Genomic DNA, 22684 nt, shown 5'->3' with positions numbered 1-22684 from the left:
CCTGGAAACTGTTTTCAACCACCAGGTCTGTGGCGGCCATCGTGGGGGCAGATCTCCTCACGGAGCCCCTGCTACACAACCCCCAACTTCGTGTGCAGGCGGCGGAGTCCCGCACGGTGCGCCAGAGGTTGGTCCTGGCGGGAGTTACGAGGGTCGGGGACCTCCTGGACTACGACCGGGGGGACTGGCTGGATCCCCTGACGCTCGCTCGACGCATGGGGCTCTCCAGCCTTCGCACCCCCCGGCGCGTGCTTCAGGAGGTGGAGGCCGCTTTGACCCCCGCTGCTCGGGCTTATGTCAGCCGAGCCTTGCGCGAGGGCGCACCCCGCCCATCCTTTACCCCAGGCCCACCGGACCTTTCCATCGGGCCCCTACCTTGCCGATCCCAACACACCCCTCATCCTTTCACTGCAAGCCGGCTGCATGAATTGCAACCGGTCGGTTTTCAAGTTGCATCGCGGCAATATCTATATACACTCACGCTCCATACCCTTCACGCCCGCACCCTGGTGTCCCGCCCCGACACAAAGTGGCGAGATCTCCTGCCACCCTTGGAGGGGGAGCAACCTCGGTGGGCCAGCCTGTACTCCACCTTGGTCCCGAGGCCCGTCGGGGACATCAGTTGGCGGCTCCTTCACGGGGCCGTGAGCACGGGCGTGTTTTTGACACGTTTTACCTCCGTTCCGGAGACTTGCCCCTTCTGTAATGTGAGGGAAACCCTGGCGCACGTCTATTTAGAGTGTGCCAGATTGCAGCCTCTTTTTCGGCTCCTCACAAACATTCTTTTGCGCTTTTGGCTTCATTTTTCCCCTCACCTCTTTATCTATACACTCCCCATCCGTGGCCCCACCAAGTCGCGGGATCTCCTGGTTAGCCTCCTCCTAGCCTTGGCTAAGACAGCCATTTATAAGACCAGAGAGCGGAGGTTGGCTCATGAGGCGTCCTGCGATTGTAGGGCCGTTTTCCGATCCTCAGTACATTCACGCATCCGGGCGGAGTTCCTCTGGGCGGCGTCCACCGACTCCCTTGACACCTTCGAGGAGCGGTGGGCGCTGTCCGGGGTTCTCTGCTCGGTGACCCCGTCCGGTTCCCTCCGTCTGACCCTCTGATTGAGGGACAGAGCGAGAGACGCCAGCCACAGCCGTTAGCTGCTGTGAATACCATCATTATTGTTATTTAGGAGGGGTCTTATAATACATGGATGTGCCCCCCTCCCTCCCAGCCACCCACCCCGCAGCCGTGCCCATCTTGTCGGGCACTCTCAGGAGAGGGAGGGTCGGTGACCCTGGGCGCGGCACTAGGTAACTCGAGGGGGTGGAAGACCACGAGTGTCGAGGAAGCCCCCCCGCTCTAGGCCACCAGGTAACTCAGGAGGGTGGAAGACCACGAGTGTCGAGGAAGCCCCCCCGCTCTGGGCCTGGGCTAGCCTGACCACCTCTCCCTCCTGAAAGCTGTTGTGTTATACCTTCTGATTGCGTTGTTTTGTTGCTAAGTTTTTCTTTATCCTTTTGTAATTTCTGTAACTGTTACAAATAAATTTCTTTTCTGTTTAAAAAAACCTTCCCTGTTACCTTACCCAGGGAAAAGGGACCTACTTAGCCTGCTCTCCTGCTGTTGCCCTCTGGCCTGGGCTTTCCTTGCTTTTTGCCCCTGCTTTCGGCTTCCCCCCTGACCGGGCCAGACGCTCTCCCCCGTTTCTTTTCTTTTTGTTGTTTTTTTTTTCTTTCTCTGCTGTTGCTAGAGTGCTGGCTGGCTGCCGGCCGGCTGTTAGCCCCCCCACCCCGCCCGCCCTCGGACACTGCTGCCGCTCCAGCTGAAACCCCCCCCCAAGAGAGAGGGGACCTGCCGGCCCGCTCCCCAGAGGGGGGGAGTGGAGGGACCCAGTCCCCAGACCCAGCCGCTTGCTGTTTGTCTGCAGACCTGTCTCCGGCTGAGAGAATTTCTTATCATCCACTCCAGCATCCCTGGAATGTTTGCAGCTGCGACCCGGAACAGACAGAGAAAAAGCCGTCCACCAGAGGAACACCGCCCAAGGAATCTACAAATCGCCGTGGAGGGGGCCTAAGACTGAGTAACTTTCGAACTGTGCTCTTGTGTGGGGGGAGGCCTTGACTGTGTCTTAACTGTGTTTGTAGGGACACAGGGGGTGTGGCATGGAGCTGCCCCCCGATCCATCTGTGTCCTCCCAACCCCCACGCTACCATCTTCACAACTGCCTCCTCCACCATCTTTGCTGGCTATCTAATATCTGCCTCTGGACTCAGCTGCTCGCCCTGATTCCACCACGTAGGCCAGAAGCACCAGCCAACAAAACAGGACTCTCTGGACAAGCGTACGGTGGTTCAAGTGCCCCCCTCCCCCCCAAATTGTCCACCCCACAGCTTGTCCCTTTCTACCTGACCCCAACTCCTGTCAATCACCTGCCACCGCCCCCGCTGGGGCATCAGCAATGGAGGGCACCGGGGTGACCTCCGCCGCTGCCATGCCCATCGCCTCCCCAGGCTCTAGGGAAGCCCCCCCAGCCAGCAGGAAAGGCCAGGGCAAGAAGAAGGGGAAGGGCCCCGCTAAAACCCCCAGGCCTTCCATGGCAGGGGCCACCCCCACTGCTGCAGCCCCGCCATCGACCACGGCATCCTTCCCCGCTGCCTCCTCCACCAGCTCTGCGGATGTCCCTCCCTCAGCCCCCAGGATGTACGCCCGGGCAGCGGCAGCCCCCCTGCCTGCCGCCTCGTCATCTCTCCCGCCCACCGCCTCTGCCACCATCAATAGTGGTCGGGGCCCCTTTTCCACCATGACAAGGAAGCACAGAGTCCGATGCCTCCTGGTGCCTGCCTCGCCCCACGTGGAGACCTATGTGCGGACGTTGGCGAGGGTGGTGGGGCCTCCAAAATGTATGGGAAGGTCGTCTTCTTCTTAGCATTGGAGGCTGCCGCCCAGGAAGCGGTGGAGCGGGGCCTGGCGGTGGGGGGGGTGTTTGTCCCCCTAGAGCCACTAGAGGACCTGGGCGTCCACCTGGTCCTGACCTCTGTCCCTCCTTTTCTCCCCAATGCCGCCCTGTTACCCGCCCTCTCCACCCTGGGGAAACCTGTCATCAGCCCTCTCCCATTGGGCTGCAAGGACCCCACCCTCCGTCACATCTCTTCCTTCCGCCGGCAAGTGCAGCTTCTACTGCCATCAGTGGCATGTGACGGAGAGGCACTCGAGGGGTCCTTCCTAGTCCCCCACCAGGTGGCCTGTTACCGGGTGTATTTCTCCACGGGGGAAGCCCGATGCTACCTCTGCCAGGCGTCAGGGCATGTCCGGAGGGACTGCCCCTTAGCCCGGCAAGGAGGGGCACCTGGGATCCCTGAGACCCGGCAGGGCATCGGCCCCGTCATTGCCGACGCCCCTGGCCGCCTGATACCTGAACCCCCCCCCCCGTCTTCGGACCACCACTTCTCCCGCTCAGACCCAAGGGGCACCTCCCCTACAATGCCCAGACGAGCGGAAGAGCCCCGCCCTCGCTGCTGACAATCTGGCGGGGCCTATGGAGGAGGGTGTGGCAGAGATACCACCAGGCATGAGAGAGAGCCTGCCCCAGGGAGAATCCTCCCTCCCTTATGCCGCCCCACCATCCCCCCCCAAGCCCCTGAGCCATCGCCTTTACCCCCTGATACGACCCCTGCTAACCAGCCCCCAGATGATGCCATGGAGGGCTGGGCCCTAGTCCAGGGGAAGCGAGGCAATCGGAGGGCTCGAGCTCCACCTCCTCTACCTGAGGCAGAGGCCCTCCAGAAGACCAGGAAGGGGGGCACCGATGCCGAGCCTTCTGCTTTGCCCACGAGTGCGTCCCATCCACCGGTGTCAGCCGGGAAAGACGTGGTAGCACTGGAAGGTAGTGTCTCCCCTCCACGGGAGACCCTCCGCTCTGAGACCCTCGAGGAAGCCCCTTCTGTCCTGACACTGCCCGAAGCCCCCGTGAACCCCGAGGCAACCGTCGTGGCGGGTGCCAGCGGGGAGAACCCCGGGGTGACAGAAAGTGTCCTCTCCTCCATGTTCAAGGAGATCGAGGCCCTAGATCTGACCCCGGTTGCCCAGGGGGAGGACGACCTTTTGCCAGCAAATGTCAATTTGGGCTACCTCACCCCACTCCTCTTTTCCCCATGCTCCCTCCCCCTAACTGCTGCTTCTGCTCCCACCTCCGAGGAGCCCCTGGACTCTTCCATCGACCCGGCCGCTGATGGCACCCCACTGATGACCACCGAGCCTGCTCAGGTGACAGCTGGCGCCATGCGACCGGGACACGAGCCGCCAGGGGCACCCCCGTTGGTGCGGAGCAATCGATTTCCTTCCCGGGCGGGGGCCCAACAGAAGATAATCCACCTCCTGATGCTGTAGCCGCTAAATTCACCATACAGCCTGCGCCCGGTATCACTGAGAGCTCCCTCCCCACCCCCTTAACCCTCGAGCCTGATCGGGAGGCGCCACCATCCAGCTGCTCACCTCCCGAAACCCAGAACCTCGCCTCTGCCCCTGCCCCTGCCCCTACCCCTATCCAGTCTACCTCCTGCGATGTTATCGCCGCCCCCAGGGCTGTTTCCTTCCCTTTTCCAACTGATGACCCCCAGGGAGTGGCCTTTGCATTCTCCTGCCCCGACCCATTAGGGGCTGCTATTTTCCCTCCACCGCCCCCTATTGCCCCAGCCCATCAGGCACCCCGTCGGGGGTCCGCACCCTCCTTGCCCGTTTTAGTGGGCATGGGTCAAGGACTGTTGCGTGGCCCACTGGGGGATGCGAGTGTCCCTGCCAGTGAGGACCCCCCCGGCCCTCCCCATGACACCTCTCACCATCGCAACGTTAAACACCCGGGGTTGTAGGATGGCTCTCCGCAGGTTCCAGGTGCTCTTCTTCCTTCAGGAGGGAGGGTACTCTGTGATTTTCCTGCAGGAGACCCATACGGATCCGACCGCTGAAGATAGTTGGCGGCTGGAGTGGGGGAACAGGGTCTACTTTAGCCATTCCACGATTTGGCAGGCTGGAGAGGCGACCCTGTTCTCCCCCGACCTACAGCCCGAGGTGCTAGGGGTCGCCGAGGCCGTGCAGGGTCGCCTGCTGCAACTCCAGGTCCACATAGAGGGGCTCGTGGTTAACCTCGTTAACATCTATACCCCGACATCGGGCCTGGAGCAGCTGCAATTCTATCAGCAGGCGTCCGCCTTCCTTGGCACCTTAGATTCTCACGAGTGCCTGGTCCTGGGAGGGGATTTTAATACCACCCTCGAGGAGTGAGACCGCTCGGGGACCGAGCAGTGCCCGGCCGCCACGGACACCTCCGGGAGATAGTTGAACATCACTCCCTAGTGGACATCTGGCGTGACCACCACCCCGATGACACTTCCACGTTCACCTTTGTCCGGGTGGAAGCCCATTGGTCGAGCCACTCCCGGTTGGACCGCATTTATCTATCACGCTTCCATCTTTCACGAGCCCACTCCTCCAACATTTGGCTTGCCCCATTTTCTGACCATCACCTAGCCACCGTGACAGCCTCCCTCTGTGCGGAGAGGCCGGGGCCGGCCTATTGGCATTTTAACAACAGCCTGTTGGAGGATGAGGGCTTCGTGACGTCCTTCCGGGAATTCTGGCTGGCCTGGCGAGGGCAGCGGCATGCCTTTCCCTTGGCGCGGCGATGGTGGGACCTGGGGAGGGTGCGCGCCCGGCTTTTCTGCCGCAACTACACCCGGGGCACCAGCCAACAGAGAAATGCGGCGATAGAGCAGTTGGAACGGGAGGTCTTAGAGCTGGAGAGGCGTCTGGCCACCAGCCCTGATGACCCGCTCCTCTGCGGAGTGTGCCAGGAGAAGCAGGAGGAGCTCCAGGCCCTCGAGGACCATTGGGCCCGGGGCGCCTTTGTTCAATCCCGCATCCGCCTCCTTCGGGAGATGGATCGTGGCTCCCGCTTCTTCTATGCCCTGGAGAAAACAAGGGGGGCCAAGAAACACATCACCTGCCTCCTGGCAGAAGACGGCACTCCCCTCACGGAACCAGCGGAGATGTGCGGGAGGGCCCGAGCCTTCTACGCCAGTCTTTTCTCCCCGGATCCGACCGACCCTAGCGCTTGCAGAGTGCTTTGGGAGGAGCTCCCTATGGTCAACGCAAGCAACCGAGACCGGCTAGAGTTGCCTCTCACTCTGGCCGAGTTCTCAGAAGCCCTCCGTCATATGCCCACCAATAAGACTCCAGGCATGGACGGGCTGACTGTGGAGTTCTACCGCGTGTTTTGGGACATCCTCGGCCCAGACCTAGTCACCATCTGGGCCGAGTCTCTGCAGAGCAGGGTCCTCTCTCTCTCATGCAGGCGAGCTGTGCTCGCTTTATTGCCGAAGAAGGGGGACCTCCGCGATTTACGAAATTGGCATACCGTCTCACTCCTCAGCACGGACTACAAAATCATAGCGAAAGCAATCTCGCTGCAGCTAGGGTCTGTGCTGGTGGACGTGATCCACCCAGACCAGACCTACACCGTCCCGGACCGCATTATCTTTGATAACCTATTTCTAGTTTGGGACCTTTTGGAACTCGGGTGTAGAGACGGTCTGTCGTTCGCCCTCCTGTCCCTAGATCAGGAGAAGGCGTTCGATAGGGTGGACGACGGGTACCTCCTGAGCACTCTGCAGGCATCTGGCTTTGGACCCCAGTTTGTGGGTTTTCTCCAGGTGCTGTACGCTTCCGCAGAGTGTCTGGTTAAGCTCAACTGGACCCTGACTGAACCGGTCAGCTTCGGGCGAGGAGTACGGCAGGTGTCCCCTCTCGGGCCAGCTGTACGCTCTGGCGATTGAGCCCTTCCTCTGTCTTCTCCACAGGAGGTTGACAGGGTTGGTGCTGCAGGAGCCGGAGCTGCGGCTGGTCCTGTCAGCGTATGCTGATGACGTGCTCCTCGTGATCCAGGACCCCGGTGACTTGGCGTGGGTGGAGGCTTGCCAGGCCATCTATTGGGCAGCCTCCTCTGCCCAGGTCAACTGGAAAATGTCCAGTGGAGGGCAACAAAAATGATTAGGGGACTGGAACACATGACTTATGAGGAGAGGCTGAGGGAACTGGGATTGTTTAGTCTGTGGAAGAGAAGAATGGGGGAGAGGGGGATTTGATAGCTGCTTTCAACTACCTGAAAGGGGGTTCCAAAGAGGATGGATCTAGACTGTTCTCAGTGGTAGCAGATGACAGAACGAGGAGTAATGGTCTCAAGTTGCAGTGGGAGAGGTTTAGGTTGGATATTAGGAAAAACTTTTTCACTAGGAGGGTGGTGAAACACTGGAATGCGTTACCTAGGGAAGTGGTGGAATCTCCTTCCTTAGAAGTTTTTAAGCTCAGGCTTAACAAAGCCCTGGCTGGGATGATTTAGTTGGGGATTGGTCCTGCTTTGAGCAGGGGGTTGGACTCGATGACCTCCTGAGTTCTCTTCCAACCCTGATATTCTATGATTGTGGCTGCTTCTGACTCTGCGGCATCAGCGGATGCCTCCTCAAGCTGTGCTGATACACAAGCAAAGATCCTTTAACATGATAAGGTGCTATGTAGGTCAGAGTTAAACCCAAACAGCCACTTAATGCTCTTTGGATATGGGGAGAAAATAAATTCAATATCTGCCATATGCTGAAGGCCTAGCCCTCCCCTGGCTAGTGCAAATAGAGGAAGCGGGAACATTCTCCAGGATATCCTGTGCTGCCAGAATGCTGCTGGCCAGGGCAGAATTCCACATAGCAGGCCTAGGACATCTCGTAGTGGATGCACTTTGTTGCTCTTCTAAAAAAGAGCAGTATGTGTCCCTGGCTAGTACCGAGATAATGCAATAATTGACACCTTCCAACAATTGGCGCTGAGACAGATAAATAAATGCTGCTGGGATGTGTCCCCTAGCTAGCATACCACATCCCCTTGGTCCTTTGTTTGCGGGCCTGCATGGCAGATATCCCCTCCTTAGCACTATATCTGAATGGTAGGTAGAGATCCTGCCCTGCTGCCTGCATGTGTGTGAGCAAGGATGGAGGCTGTGGAAGTTGTCTAAGCCAGCTTTCTCATCTAGCGTGAAATGCCAGGATCTAGCACAGAATTGGTAAAGGAGATAAATATTGTCAGGCTTATTGCAAACAACATGGAGTACAAACATTATAGCTACAGAAGAAACTAGAAGAAATGGCGAACTTTTAAGTATCTCTAGTCAGCATTCTTACATAGATACTAAGGTCAGAAGGGACCATTATGAACATCTAGTCTGACCTCCTGTACAGCGCAGGCCACAGAATTTCACCCACCCACTCCTGTGAAAAACCTCTCATCTATATCTGAGCTATTGAAGTCCTCAAATCGTGGTTTAAAGACTTCAAGGAGCAGAGAATCCTCCAGCAAGTGACCTGTGCCCCATGCTACAGAGGAAGGAGAAAAACCTCCAGGGCCTCTTCCAATCTGCCCTGGAGGAAAATTCCTTCCCAACCCCAAATATGGCGATCAGCTAAACCCTGAGCATATGGGCAAGATTCACCACCCATATACTACAGAAAATTCTTTCCTGGGTAACTCAGATCCCACCCCATCTAACATCCCATCACAGGCCATTAGGCCTATTTACCGTGAATATTTAATTGCCAAAATCATGTTATCCCATCATACCATCTCCTCCATAAACTTATCGAGTTTAATCTTAAAGCCAGATAGATCTTTTGCCCCCACTGCTTCCCTTGGAAGGCTATTCCAGAACTTCACTCCTCTGATGGTTAGAAACCTTCGTCTAATTTCAAGTCTAAACTTCCTGGTGGCCAGTTTATATCCATTTGTTCTTGTGTCCACTTTGGTACTGAGCTTAAATAATTCCTCTCCCTCTCCGGTATTTATACCTCTGATATATTTATAGAGAGCAATCATATCTCCCCTCAACCTTCTTTTAGTTAGGCTAAACAAGCCAAGCTCCTTGAGTCTCCTTTCATAAGACAAGTTTTCCATTCCTCGGATCATCCTAGTAGCCCTTCTCTGTACCTGTTCCAGTTTGAATTCATCCTTCTTAAACATGGGAGACCAGAACTGCACACAGTATTCCAGGTGAAGTCTCACCGGTGCCTTGTATAACGGTACTAAAACCTCCTTATTCCTACTGGAAATACTTCTCCTGATGCATCCCAAGACCGCATTAGCTTTTTTCACAGCCATATCACACTGGCGGCTCATAGTCATCCTATGATCAACCAATACTCCAAGGTCTTTCTCCTCCTCTGTTACTTCTAATTGATGCGTCCCCAGCTTATACCTAAAATTCTTGTTATTAATCCCTAAATGCATAACCTTACACTTCTCACTATTAAATTTCATCCTATTACTATTACTCCAGTTTACAAGGTCATCCAGATCCTCCTGTATGATATCCCGGTCCTTCTCTAAATTGGCAATACCTCCCAGCTTTGTATCATCCAGAAACTTTATTAGCACACTCCCACTTTTTGTGCCAACGTCAGTAATAAAAAGATTAAATAAGATTGGTCCCAAAACTGATCCTTGAGGAACTCCACTGGTAACCTCCCTCCAGCCTGACAGTTCACCTTTCAGTAGGACCGGTTCTAGTCTCCCCTTTAACCAATTCCTTATCCACCTTTCAATTTTCATATTGATCCCCATCTTTTCCAATTTAACTAATAATTCCCCATGTGGCACGGTATCAAACACCTTACTGAAATCTAGGAAAATTAGATCCACTGTGTTTCCTTTGTCTAAAAAATCTGTTCCTTTCTCAAAGAAGGAGATCAGGTTGGTTTGGCACAATCTACCTTTTGTAAAACCATGTATTTTGTCCCATTTACCACTGACTTCAATGTCCTTAACTACTTTCTCCTTCAAATTTTTTTCCAAGAACTTGCATACTACAGATGTCAAACTAACAGGCCTATAGTTACCCGGATCACTTTTTTCCCCTTTCTTAAAAATAGGAACTATGTTAGCAATTCTCCAATCATATGGTACAACCCCTGAGTTTACAGATTTATTAAAAATTCTTGCTAATGGGCATGCAATTTCGGGTGCCAATTCCTTTAATATTCTTGGATGAAGATTATCTGGGCCCCCCGATTTAGTCCCATTAAGCTGTTTGAGTTTCGCTTCTACCTCAGATATGGTAATATCTACCTCCACATACTCATTCCCATTTGTCATGCTACCATTATCCCTAAGATCCTCTTTAGCCTTATTAAAGATTGAGGCAAAGTATTTGTTTAGATATTGGGCCATGCCTAGATTATCCTTGACCTCCACTACATCCTCAGTGTTTAGCGGTCCCACTTCTTCTTTCTCTGTTTTCTTCTTATTTATATGGCTATAGAACCTTTTACTATTGGTTTTAATTCCCTTTGCAAGGTCCAACTCTACTTGACTTTTAGCCTGTCTCACTTTATCCGTACATGTTCTGACCTCAATCAGGGGCAACTTTCTAACCCCCAGGACTCCACTATGAGCTTCATTTTTCAGTGAAGTTCTATGGCCTGTGTTTTACAGGATGTCAGACAAGATCATCACAATGGTCCTTTCTGGCATTGGAATCGGTGAATGAACGCTGGAGAACAGGAAAATTGTGCCAAAGGTAAAAAACAGCCTCTGTTGTGTGCTTTAGATCAGAGTTAACACACGCAAGGAATAAAGCTTTTTCCAGAATCAGTGTCTCAGAATTCCCCATTGTGTTTTACTGGGATTTCCACTGCACCGGTGTGAGCAACGGGTGGTGCTGTAATTTCTAGTCTTAGGCTGTCTGTCTTCATTTAGCAGCAAGCACCCTGGCAACGGCAGAACAGTTGTGGCTCTGCTGCCAGAAAGGAAATGAGACTCGAAGAAGGCTTAATCAGGCCAATTTACTGCAGATAGTATTTTGTATAAGGTTGCTGCACCTGGGGAACGAGCCCTGATAAGAACAGTGAGTGGTGTGTGGAGCTAAGAAAAAAGTCTCTTTGGTTCCATCAGTCAGCACTCCCTTCCAGAAGATGACCTATTGAACATTTCCAAGAATCGCTGTGCCAAGCCTGTCAACTGCTTTCTTGGAAATACACTCAAGAAAAATGGCTTCCTTCCAGTAGGGATCTGCAGAAAGCCTGAACTGGATCACGGGCTATATTTAGATGCTGAGATAACATCGACAGCTCAGTTGCTGTTTCAGGGCTTCAGGAACTCAGGCCATGAGTGTTGTAGAGGGGGTGAGTATTTTTGTTATTGACTCTCTGACATAAGGTTCTTAGGCACTAAATATAAACAGTAGAAAGGGAAAGGAATAATTTCTTGCTGCTTGCTTCCATTCACTGTTACTCATTTCCTTGCTTTTCAATCTTTAAACTGTAAGTAAGTGAGTCGTGTGTTGCCAATAAATACGACTGCAGCCTGGCATACTGCTATACCTGGGATGTTCTTTAGCCTGTCATTAGCATCAACTTCCAAGTACAGTGCAGGCCCAAATGGCAATAACCTATTTCTGGCTAGCTGCTTGCATCTGTGATCATTTTCTTATTAGAATTTAGTCAATAACAGGAAGTTATTTTCTTGTGTGCTGGGTTTCACTCAGTGCAACAGTGGCTGCTGCATAGTTCAAACATACACTGTTGCACTGGACGTGGCATTCAGGTGTTTGCTAGACAGTCACATTCTAGTTAAGCCAGATCAGACAGCACTTTCCTAGCTACAGAATCTGACAGGTTGTGGTTGGTTGTAGGACAACAACTATGAGTAAGATGTGACAGTGGGTACATGTCAGGAGACATTACTATTAGCCCATGGTGCTGAGTATTCATTTGCACTTCAGAACATGGCAGTCACGTCTGGCTTTCAGAAGAGAGACATCCACGTCTGTCTAAGGGCAGGGCTATACTAGAGACTTTAAAGCAACGCAGCTGCATTGATGCAGTTTTGCCGCTGTAATGTGGCTCTAATGTGGCTGCTTTCAGCTGACGGGAGAGAGCTCTCCCCTCGGCTTAACTACTCTAGCCCCTGTGAGCGGGGCTAGCTATGTTGGCGGGAGATGCTCTCCTCCCAACATAGCGCGGTCCACATTGGCACTTAAGTTGGTCAAATTTATGTTGCTCTGGGTGTGTGTGTGTGTGTGATTTTCCCTCAGTTACACCTGATCTCATAAGAACATAAGGATGGCCATACTGGGTCAGACCAGAGGTTCATGTAGCCCAGTATCCTGTCTTCTGACAGTGGCCAATGCCACGTACCCCAGAGGGAATGAACAAAACAGGTAATCATCAAATGATCCATTCCTTGTCACCCATTCCCAGCTTCTGGTAAACAGAGGCTAGGGCAGGTGTGGGCAAACTACGGCCTGGGGGCCACATCCGGCCCTTCAGACATTTTAATCCGGCCCTCGAGCTCCAGCTGGGGAGTGGGATCCAGGGCTTGCCCCACTCCATGTGTGCCATGGCCGGGAACTGTGGCCAAAGGGAGCTGCAGGGGCGGTGCCTGTGGATGGGGCAGCGCGCAGACCCACCTGGCTGCGCCTCCACGTAGGAGCCAGAGGAGGGAAATGTCACTGCTTCCGTGAGCTGCTTGAGGTAAGCGCCTCCGGGAGCCTGCACCCTTGCCCCCCTCCTGCATCCCAACCCCCTGCCCCAGCCCTGATCCCCCTCCCACCCGCCAAACCCCTCTGTCCCAGCCTGGAGCACCCTCCCCAGCCCCATCCCAGAGCCTGAACCCCCAGCTGAAAGACCTCACCCCCCCACACACACACCCCAACCCCCTGCCTCAGCCCGGAGCCCCCTCCTGCATTCTGAACTCCTCATTTCTGGCCCCACCTGAAAGCCCGCACCCCCAGCCAGATCCCTCACCCCCTCCCACACTCCAACCCCCAATTTCATGAGCATTCATGGCCCGCCATACAATTTCCATCCCCAGATGTGGCCCTTGGGCCAAAAAGTTTGCCTCTCTGGGCTAGGGACACTGTCCCTGCCCATCCTGGCTAATAGCCATTGATAGAGCTATCCTCCATGAACATATCTAGCTCTTTTTTGAACCCTGTTATAGTCTTTGCCACAACATCCTCTGGCAAGGAGTTCCACAGGTTGTCTGTGCACTGTGTGAAAAATACTTCCTTTTGTTTAAACCTGCTGCCTATTAATTTCATTTGGAGATCCCTAGTTCTTGTGTTATGAGAAGAAGTAAATAACACTTCCTTATTTACTTTCTCCACACCGGTCATGAATTTATAGATCTCTACCATATCCCCCCATAGTCGTCTCTTTTCCAAGCTGCAAAGTCCCAGTCTTATTAATCTCTCCTCATACAGAAGCTGTTCCATCCCCCTAATCATTTTTGATGCCTTTTTCTGAACCTTTTCCAATTACAAGATATCTTTTCTGAGATGGGGCGACCACATCTGCATGCAGTATTCAAGATGTGGGAGTACTATGGATTTATATAGAGGCAATATGATATTTTCTGTCTTATTTTCTATCCCTTTCTTAATGATTCCCAACATTCCGTTCGCTTTTTTGACTGCCGCTGCACATTGAGTGGATGTTTTCAGAGAATTTTCCACAATGACTCCAAGATCTCTTTCTTGAGTGGGAACAGCTAATTTAGATCCCATCATTTTATATGTATAGTTGAGATTATGTTTTCCAATGTGCATTACTTTGCATTTTTCAACATAGAATTTCATCTGCCATTTTGTTGCCCAGTCACCCAGTTTTGTGAGATTCTTTTGTAGCTTTTCGCAGTCTGCTTGGGACTTAGCTGTTTTGTATCATCTGCAAATTTTGCCACCTCACTGTTTACCCCTTTTTCCAGATCATTTATGAATATGTTGAATAGGACTGGTCCCAGTGCAGACCCACTATTTACCTCTCTCTCCATACCCCCCCCCCCAGGGGGACACCACTATTTACCTCTCTCCATTCTGAAAACTGACCATTTATTCCTACCCTTTTCCTATCTTTTAACTAGCTACCAATCCATGAGAGGACCGTCCCTCTTATCTCATGACAGCTTACTTTGTTTAAGAGCCTTGTCAAAAGCTTTCTGAAAATCTAAGTGTACTATATCCACTGGATCCCCCTTGTCCACATGCTTGTTGACCCCCTCAAAGAATTCTAGTAGATTGGTGAGGCATGATTTCCCTTTACAAAAACCATGTTGACACTTCCTCAACAAATTATGTTCATCTATGGTTTTGACAATTTTGTTCTTTACTATAGTTTCAAGCAGTTTGCCTGGTACTGAAGTGGGGCTTACTGGCTTGTAATTGCCGGGATCACCTTTGGGGCCTAGAGCAGAGCCAGTCTTTGGACCACCTAACAAGCGCAGCTGGCCTGGAGTAGGCTGACTGCATGGCTATACCACCTGACTAGTGAGAAGAGTCAGAAGACCAGCTCTTAAGTGCAGCAGCAGTGCAGTGGCTACGTTAGGGTTGCCAACCCTCCAGGCTTGTCCTGGAGTCTCCAAGAATTAAAGATTATGTCATGTGATGAAACCTCCTGGAATATGTCCAGCCATAACTGGCAACCGTAGGCTGCGCAAAGCATTTGCCCACAGCTGCAATAGCTCCTGTGCCTGCTTGTTCCCAGCCCAGCTTCTGTCCCAGACTGGGCCCTGCCCCACCCCGGCCTTGCCCCACTCCAGGTAACCCGGCTCTGACTCTCGGCTCCAATTCCTGACTTCCGACTCCTGCTCTGCCCCTGATTACCAACTCCTGCCCCAGCCACTGGGCCTGACACCTGCTCCAACTACTCGGCGTGACGGCTCACATCCCCACTCTGACGGATAGTCTCAGACCCCAGCAGACAAGTATCCACATCTCAGAACTGCCCTCACATCTGCCATTAATCAGCATACTTGTTGGAAGGCTCAGCAAAGAAGCCAAGCACTGAATGCACACAGAGACAGAACTACTTTCTCATTCTCTAAAGATGGGCCCCCTTTAGAAGGGCTGAGGTAATGTGGCAGGGCATTGGGAGGCAGCTTGCATTGTCTCTATGTGTGCTGTAACTCTTCTGTGGATAAATGGAGGATTTCAGTCTCCAAGGCGATCTCTCTGGCACTTTTTACAAGCACCAAAGGTGAAATTCACCCATGTGCAGAAAGCCCCTGGGAGGCCTACACAGCACTTAAACCCGAAGAGTGGGACGGGAGTGGGCATATCGGCCTCGTGTGGCACCTTTGCACAGAACTTCATTCTGAAGTCACACATGCACTCCAGCATGTGCACACCCACCCAGTAGCTCACATACTGGCTGAGGTTTTCAAAAATTAAAAGCTCTTTCAATGATTTAGGCTTTGTGAGGAAGAAGAGGCTAAATTGTTTTTTTTCTTTCTCTGTAAGGTCCAGTTAGCTTGCAGGCATTTTGTTTTAAAGTACTAACTAAAATAGGCTTTTTTTTCAGAGCTTTCTGGGTGTGGTGAGATTTTCTGGCAGTGGTTCTATGAGCTACATTGTGCATCTGACTAATGCAGCAAACAGGCCAGCACACCAGGCGTCTTGAAGGATTATTCATTTCATACCATCAGATCCCATCATTCATGATTTGCCATGCTATGTTCACATTAAATGTGTACACTGTTTTCTTGTTTGGGGGTAAAATTCTGTTAAACGAACACTACAATGAGTGACAAATAGCCGTTGGCTGTCAGAGCTCAATAAAGAAACCTATTTGTAACAGCACCTTTGCACTACTGGATTGTCTGCTATCGGGTCACTTGATACACTTGACAGAGGCTTTACTTCTTTAGATCATAAATCACCAAGAAAATGGTCATTGCAATTTTTAATGCATTTCATTTGTCTTTGATTTATCAATGAGGTCTCCCTTTCTCATCCTACTGTAAATGCCTGCACCTCTTTCACATTGTTTTAAAGTTAACTTGGCACTCTTTTAAAATGCCACATTTACAGCACTTGAGTCTGAAGTGTTTTATCTAAAAAAGGAACAGCAGGAGTACAGGTTTCCCCTACCTGCCCCACCAGTCCTTCAACCTTAATCTAGATGGACTATAATGGTGTCTACTGAGATGTATAACTAAGGTTCCAGTTGGTACATCTTTTGGTTATGTTTTTTGTAATATGGATACCTCTCCACAGAGAAGTGGAAAGCATCCATCAGCTCAGTTCTTCCCATATAGGACACTGAATAGCCCTTTACTACTGTCTTTCATCTGTTCCCCCATCTCCCCCTTTCTCCCTTGCAGGTTACAGTATGTTGCAGGCTGTCCACTGCAGGTTGGTATCTGGCCCCTTGGATTTAGCTTTAAGGCAGGTAAACAAAAATTAAATAGTTGAAATGGAATTGAGACCCCAATTTGAGCACAAGGGGATTTGAAATCTCCTGCCCCAGGAGGTTTTCCAGCCATGCATCTCCATTCTCTGTGTGCTAACGGTGGTGTTGGTGAAACTGACTAGCAACTTCATCTTTGAAGTAGCCTCTGTTCTGGTGGTGGGGCTAGGCCAAGACATTGTCCATTTTCCTTGGAAAGTGAATTTTTTTGTGTGCTTGTGAAAGTCTGGATGGAGGTTAACAGACCTAGGGAAAGTCCTTTATTTATGCACAGAAGAAGTACAGCATGGGCAGCCTTCCTGCTACTGCATCACTCATGTACCTCAAGCCTTTTCTGGAGAGGCCACTTTCAAGGGGTGAGAGGGAAACTGAGTTTCCAGATCTATTCAGGTTTCAACCTAGCTTCCACTAAAGTCAATGACAAAGCCATCATTGATTTTAAATGGAAGCAGGCTCAGTCCTTGGTCCCACTTCTGAGGTTGCTGCCAACAATGCCAATTTTGCCAGTTTTGTGATGTAATCATTTGTCCACTAAAACTATGTTGAGACACCAACTCACTTCACATGGGGCATGGAATGGCCATTCAGTGATGAGGACTTTTGGTCACTACTAACCAGGGTCGGATTTCACTGCTGACCAGCAGCCATGCCAGTTCTCACAGGGTATGTGGAATCATTCTAGGGCAGTATTTGGTGTTGCATGGAGGTCACCTATCCAAATATTGCAGGAAGTGTGTAGTGGAAGAAACTCTTGCATCTAAACTAGTTCAAGTTTGTACTCTGCTTTGAAAAACATGTAAAGTTAAATCCAAACTATGTAAATCCTAGTTATTATTATTACTGAACTAGTGCATTGTCTTTGCATTAGGGGATGCAGGGCTGTTAGGGATGCCATCTTATGGATGAGATGTACAATTGAGGTCCAGATCATTTCTTGTAATTCAAAGATTCCATGGTAGTTTGCACCGATGTCCTGACCAAATTCCAGGTCAGGAAAGATGTAAACAGTAGTCACTTCCTGTCAACTGTTGTGCATATTGCTGTGCACTGTTAAACAGCTGCTGTGTTCCTCTCCAGAGCTGGTTGCATTTCTGTGGGGGAGGAAGTGATTCTTATCACTCATTCCCTCCTAAATATGATTGTTGCAAGGCTCAATCAATTAATGCTTTAGAGCGGGATGGGCAAACTATGGCCTGCGGGCTGGAGCCATTTTAAGCCAGCCCACAAGCTCCCACTGGAGAGCGGGTTCTGGGGCTTGCCCTGTTCCGGCGCTCCAGCCAGGGCGCAGAGTAGGGGGGCCACACCATGTGGCTCCCAGAAGCCGCAGCATGGCCCCACTCTGGCTCCTACACACTCCAATGGCCTCCTCCAGCACTCCAACGGGAGCTGCAGGGGTGGTGCCTGCAGACGGGGCAGGATGCAGAGGCACCTGGCCGCGCCTCTGCTTAGGAGCAGGAGAAGGGATATGTTGCTGCTTCCAGGAGCTGCTTGAGGTAAGCGCCACTTGGACCCTGCACCCCTGAGCCTTTCTCCATGCCCCAACCCCCCGCCCCAGCCCTGGTCCCCCTCCCATCCTCCAAACCCCTCAATCCCAGCCCAGAGCACCTTCTTGCACCCCTAACCTCTCATCCCCAGCCCCACCCCAGAGCCCGCACCCCCCAGCCCGGAGCCCCCTCCCACACCATGAACTCCTCATTTCTGTCCCCACCCCAGAGCTCACACCCCCAGCCAGAGCCCTCACCTCCTCCCACACCCCAACCCCAATTCTGTGAGCATTCATGGCCCGCCATACAATTTCTATTCCCAGATGTGGCTCTCGGGCCAAAAAGTTTGCCCACCCATGCTTTAGAGCATTTTGAGGTCCTTGGAAGAAGGATGCTACAGACGTGCCATGTGTCATTATTATTTGAACCAGTGGCCTAGAGGTGAAGTGTTCTCTGTTAGCAGTTGACTGAGCCATCCAGTTCAACATTTTCCTGTTGCTTAAAGGAGAAAGCTAATTCTTTCATTCTAGTTACACCCCGGATTGGAATTCTAATCTTCATCATAATCTTCCCCACAGAAAACCACAATTGCCAGATTGCAAATTCTTTATAAATGAAATCTAGCATATTATTTTCTTTAGTCTAGCAGTGGGCTCCCCTCCCCTCTTGCTCCCCTCCCCAACCCCCCACCCTTCATGCTGGCCCTACTACTCCACACATCCAGCCAGCATCTGCTTACAACCTTTGTTGGCTGATTCAGATGACTGTTTTTTTGCTTTCGTGTAGGACAGGTTCTGACATTCTCCAGGCTTCTGTGCCTAGCTGCTGCTGACAGTAAGCCATCTGATATTTCCATACTAAGTGGAGCCAAGTTGTTATTCTCTCCCTGCCTGCAGACAAGTCATTGTTCCTCCTTTAAGGAAGTGCTTCAGAAAATTACATTATTTATAATACCGTAGATTAGTGAGGGTTTCTTTCTTTGCTTTTCTTTTCTTTTTTATAACAGCCTCTAATTTTCAAGCTTCTTTGTCTTGATCATAACATGATTCACCACATGAAAAGCTTAAATTGTAGAACTAATGGTAGTCTCCTTGCAGTTTACTTACTCATTATTCATTTTGCATTGCTGGCTGATTGATTGATTGATTGATTTTTTTTTTGAGTTTTTATGAGAGTTTAAAAATGACACTGGCATCCACTCCAATTTTTAAGTGTGTTTTGTTTCAGATAGCCAAGAAACCTGTGTGGAGTCACACTTGCAGTAAAACAAAGATGTCTTAAAAGCCATATATGAAATCAAAAGACAGCAGTAGAAATGCTCTCAGTGAGAAAAACACTTGAGACTTGGACACGTTGTGTGTGTTTTTGCATATAACATTTTGTGGCTAACAAAGCTTGAACTCAGAGTGAAAATATAATATCATAAACAACCTTGTAAACACCCCCCGGGCCTGATTTGCCTTTCCAGTTGTATGTCAGTGTAACTCCACTGATTTCCATGGAGTTACATTGGTATACGACTAGAGTAACGCAGCTCTTCATCTCGTGTAAGTTGTTATAGCTCCATAGACATGTCACAGCTGAGGATTTGTGCGCTCCCCTCTCCAAGACAGTCCTGTTGGGGAGCACAAGCACTGTCCCCTTCTGTCACACACACTCACAGGTATGGGCTATCCAAAGGCAATGACCCTGCCCCGTCTCTGCATGCTGGCCAATGGGGCTCACCCAGTCAACAGGCAACACCTTGCAAATGCAGCAGTGCTGCCACAAAAGTGTGTTCTCCCCAGGCAGACTCAGCCAACATTCCAATTTGTGGCTCTCCCTGCCGTACAGCCTCACTCTACCCTGTGGCTTCCAAGCCACAATCTGGCCCACAAGGTTTTCCTATTCTTTCATCTATTTGTTCCCCTTCCAAGATCTGCGGTGGCCACAGTTAAGGCCCACAGCAGGTGGAAGATTAAGCATCCAGCAGTATTGTCTACCCATGCTGCAATCTTGTCCTCCTCAGCCCGGTGGTCACATTTGTTATGCCATATGGTCTTTATAGTCTCCCGCTGTGTTTCCAGCGTGAGAAAGATGAGGACCCATTTTCAACACAGAAAAGCTCTTGCATTGAGATCAGAACAATTGAGAAGTGTATGGTAACTCTCAGTTCTTCTGCGAATGTTGCCAAGGGCTTTCACATTTTGGAGGAATAGCTTAAGCGACAGAATGATTTACTTTGTAACATTATATTGTTAACAATGCTTGGCATATGTTTGCCTTGTACAGCATATGTATGTATATAGCATCATAGAAGCCTAATGTGCAGAACAGACGTCTGTTTTGTTGGGTCTCCATCTCAGGAGATATTCACATTTTGCAATATTGGCAACCAGAACGTCCAGCTCCCACTCTCTCAGGGTAAGTCTACACTGCAAGTGAAAACCGGGGGCTGACCCTTGCCAGCTGACTCAGGCTCGCAGGCCTGGGCTTGCGAGGCTGTTTAACTGTGGTGTAGCTATTTGGGCTCAGGCTGGAGTCCAGGCTCTAGGACCGCAAGGTGGGAAGGTCCCAGAGCTTGGGCTGCAGCTTGAGCTGGAATATCTGCACTGCAATTAAACAGCCCCTTAGCCCAAGCCTGTTGGCCCGAGTCAGCTGGCATGGGCCAGCCGTGGGTTTTTAATTGCAGTGTAGACATCAGAGCTAAAGTTCTCATCAATAGGCTTCTGTAGCAGGGCAATCACCCCGGTCCATCCCTGACAGGGTTAAAGCCAGCACTTGGAGAGAGCTGGGGCTGAGAGAAAAGGCTTGGCTGATTGGGAAGGCAGCCACAGCTGGGGCCACGCCCCAATCAGGCCACAGCTGGCCCAATAAAAGGGCTATGAGCCAGGAGCTCAGAGAGGGACTCTCTCTCGCTAGCTTTTGAGAGAGAGGGATTAGCTGTCTGGGAGAAAATGGTACCTGGAGTGGAACAGTGCTGGGGAAGGGTCAAAGGAGCTGGGGAGCTCCAGCCTGGAAAACCCCCAGACTGCAGGCCTTGCTAAAGGCCAGGAAAGGTGCTGGGACTACAAAGGGGTAGCCTGGGAATAGGCAGAGGCAGCGGTTCCAAGCCCCCTTGCTGATGGTGAGTGGTTTACAGACTGCAGTCTGCCCCAGTGAGTGGGGGTAGATGGTGACTGGCAGTAGCCACTGAGGAAAGGTGGGGATAGAGGGTTGGGTGTTCTCCTGGGAGGGGAGACCCAGAGTGTGGGGGTACTGTGGGGCAGAACCCTGAGGAAAAGGGCAGCAGGGTCTGGAGGGACATGGGGCCAGTGGCAGGCAAGACACTGGCCTGCAGAGGGCGCTCCGTAGGCTGGAAAGAGCTAATTCCCAAGACAACCAGCAGGAGGCGCCATGCTGGTGAGTCATCGCTCCGCTACAGCTTCTCATCTATCAATACTGTTTGAACTTCCACTTATTTATTTTTGAATTACCAATCACACAGCTTTATTGTAGTCCTGCAGCCAGGTACTCAGAGCAGTAATTAGAGCACAACCAAATCTTCAGTTGCCCTTTTGTTGGTGAGACAAGACGTACAACACTGAGACAAGATGTACACAGACATGTGAGGAAAAGGCAACAGGCTGCTCCTTTCAAACAAGACAACAAGTAGAGAGCAAGCAGGAAGTCCTCACAAGCCTCTCTCCAGATGGTTCAATCTGTGTCTCTCTTCCTACGGTCTCTAGGCCCTGCTGGGTGTAGGCCATCACCACTTGGATCCCAGGCTCATATCAGTGGCAGACACAACTGTGCATGGCTGCATGCTGGGACAAAACTGAAGAAGAGCTCTGTGTACTCTGGAAAGCTTGTCTCTCTCACCAGCAGAAGCTGGTCCAATGAAAGATAGACAGACAAGGTAGATGAGGTACTATTGCCTCACTGAGAGGTCCAACGGCTCACTCTATCTACTCCTGAAACCAGGGATTTGTAGCAATCAAATTTTTGAATTGCTCCTCTCCAGCTCCTCTCCGACTCCACTCTGAGCTCTGACTCAAATTAATTTTTAACTAAATAAAAAAGTGCATACTGTAATTTTGAAAAAACATTATTTTTATTCAGACTTTTAAAACAATTTAAATGTCATCAACAAAGATACAAACTAGAATCATTCATAATTCATTCTGTAAAAAATTATTGCAGCAATCAAGTCATCTTTCATGGCCTGCCACAAATCATTTAACATTAACTTTAAAGCTGAAAACAGTCACTCTACACTAGCTTGAGTTGTTGGAATGCTCGAAGCAATTCCACAGGCAGCCTGAATGCAGTGTGGGTAGCTGTGAATGGCCTCAGAAACAGACTTAACTTTTAGCCTACCAATAGACTCCGTCGCCTCAAAATCTTCCCGAAAGTTTCTCTCGAATAATGCTTCATTACAACTATAAATTGCAGAAACTCGCTGGCGTCTTTCTTGTTTATACAATTCCTTTTCGAAGGGAAGTCATCTTCTGAAGAATTGGTGCTTGAATTATCTCCATTTCCCTGTGATGGTTGAAGATGTCTCAGAGTTGGACACTCAAACAAGTTCAGAGTGGAGATGGAAGTTTGAGAACAGCCTGCTATTTCTGAAGGATGTGAACTTTCCGAAACTGCAGATTTGATTATTGATGACTCCTTTTGTTGTGTTTCATTTTCTTCAACCTCTTTCACAGAGTTCAAATGTAACAATAGATTTTGTTTTTCAAGTCATTGAGCAATATCAAGGAGCCCTTCCTTTGCCTTTGGTATTTCCCTTGAGGTAAGAAGAATCTGATACCGTGGGTCAACATAAACTCCAGCAAGGAAATGAATATTGTCAAAAAGCTTCTCTTCGTGTTTCTGCATGGAGGATAGAATTCCTTCTGCAATTTGTCCACCATTTTCTTACAAGAATTTTGACAGTTTTCGCCATTCCTTCATTAAAACTCCCAGGGT

This window comes from Natator depressus, chromosome 1 (assembly GCF_965152275.1).
Source record: "Natator depressus isolate rNatDep1 chromosome 1, rNatDep2.hap1, whole genome shotgun sequence".
In the NCBI taxonomy this organism is placed as follows: domain Eukaryota; kingdom Metazoa; phylum Chordata; order Testudines; family Cheloniidae; genus Natator; species Natator depressus.
Note: the sequence above shows the minus strand (reverse complement) of the source record.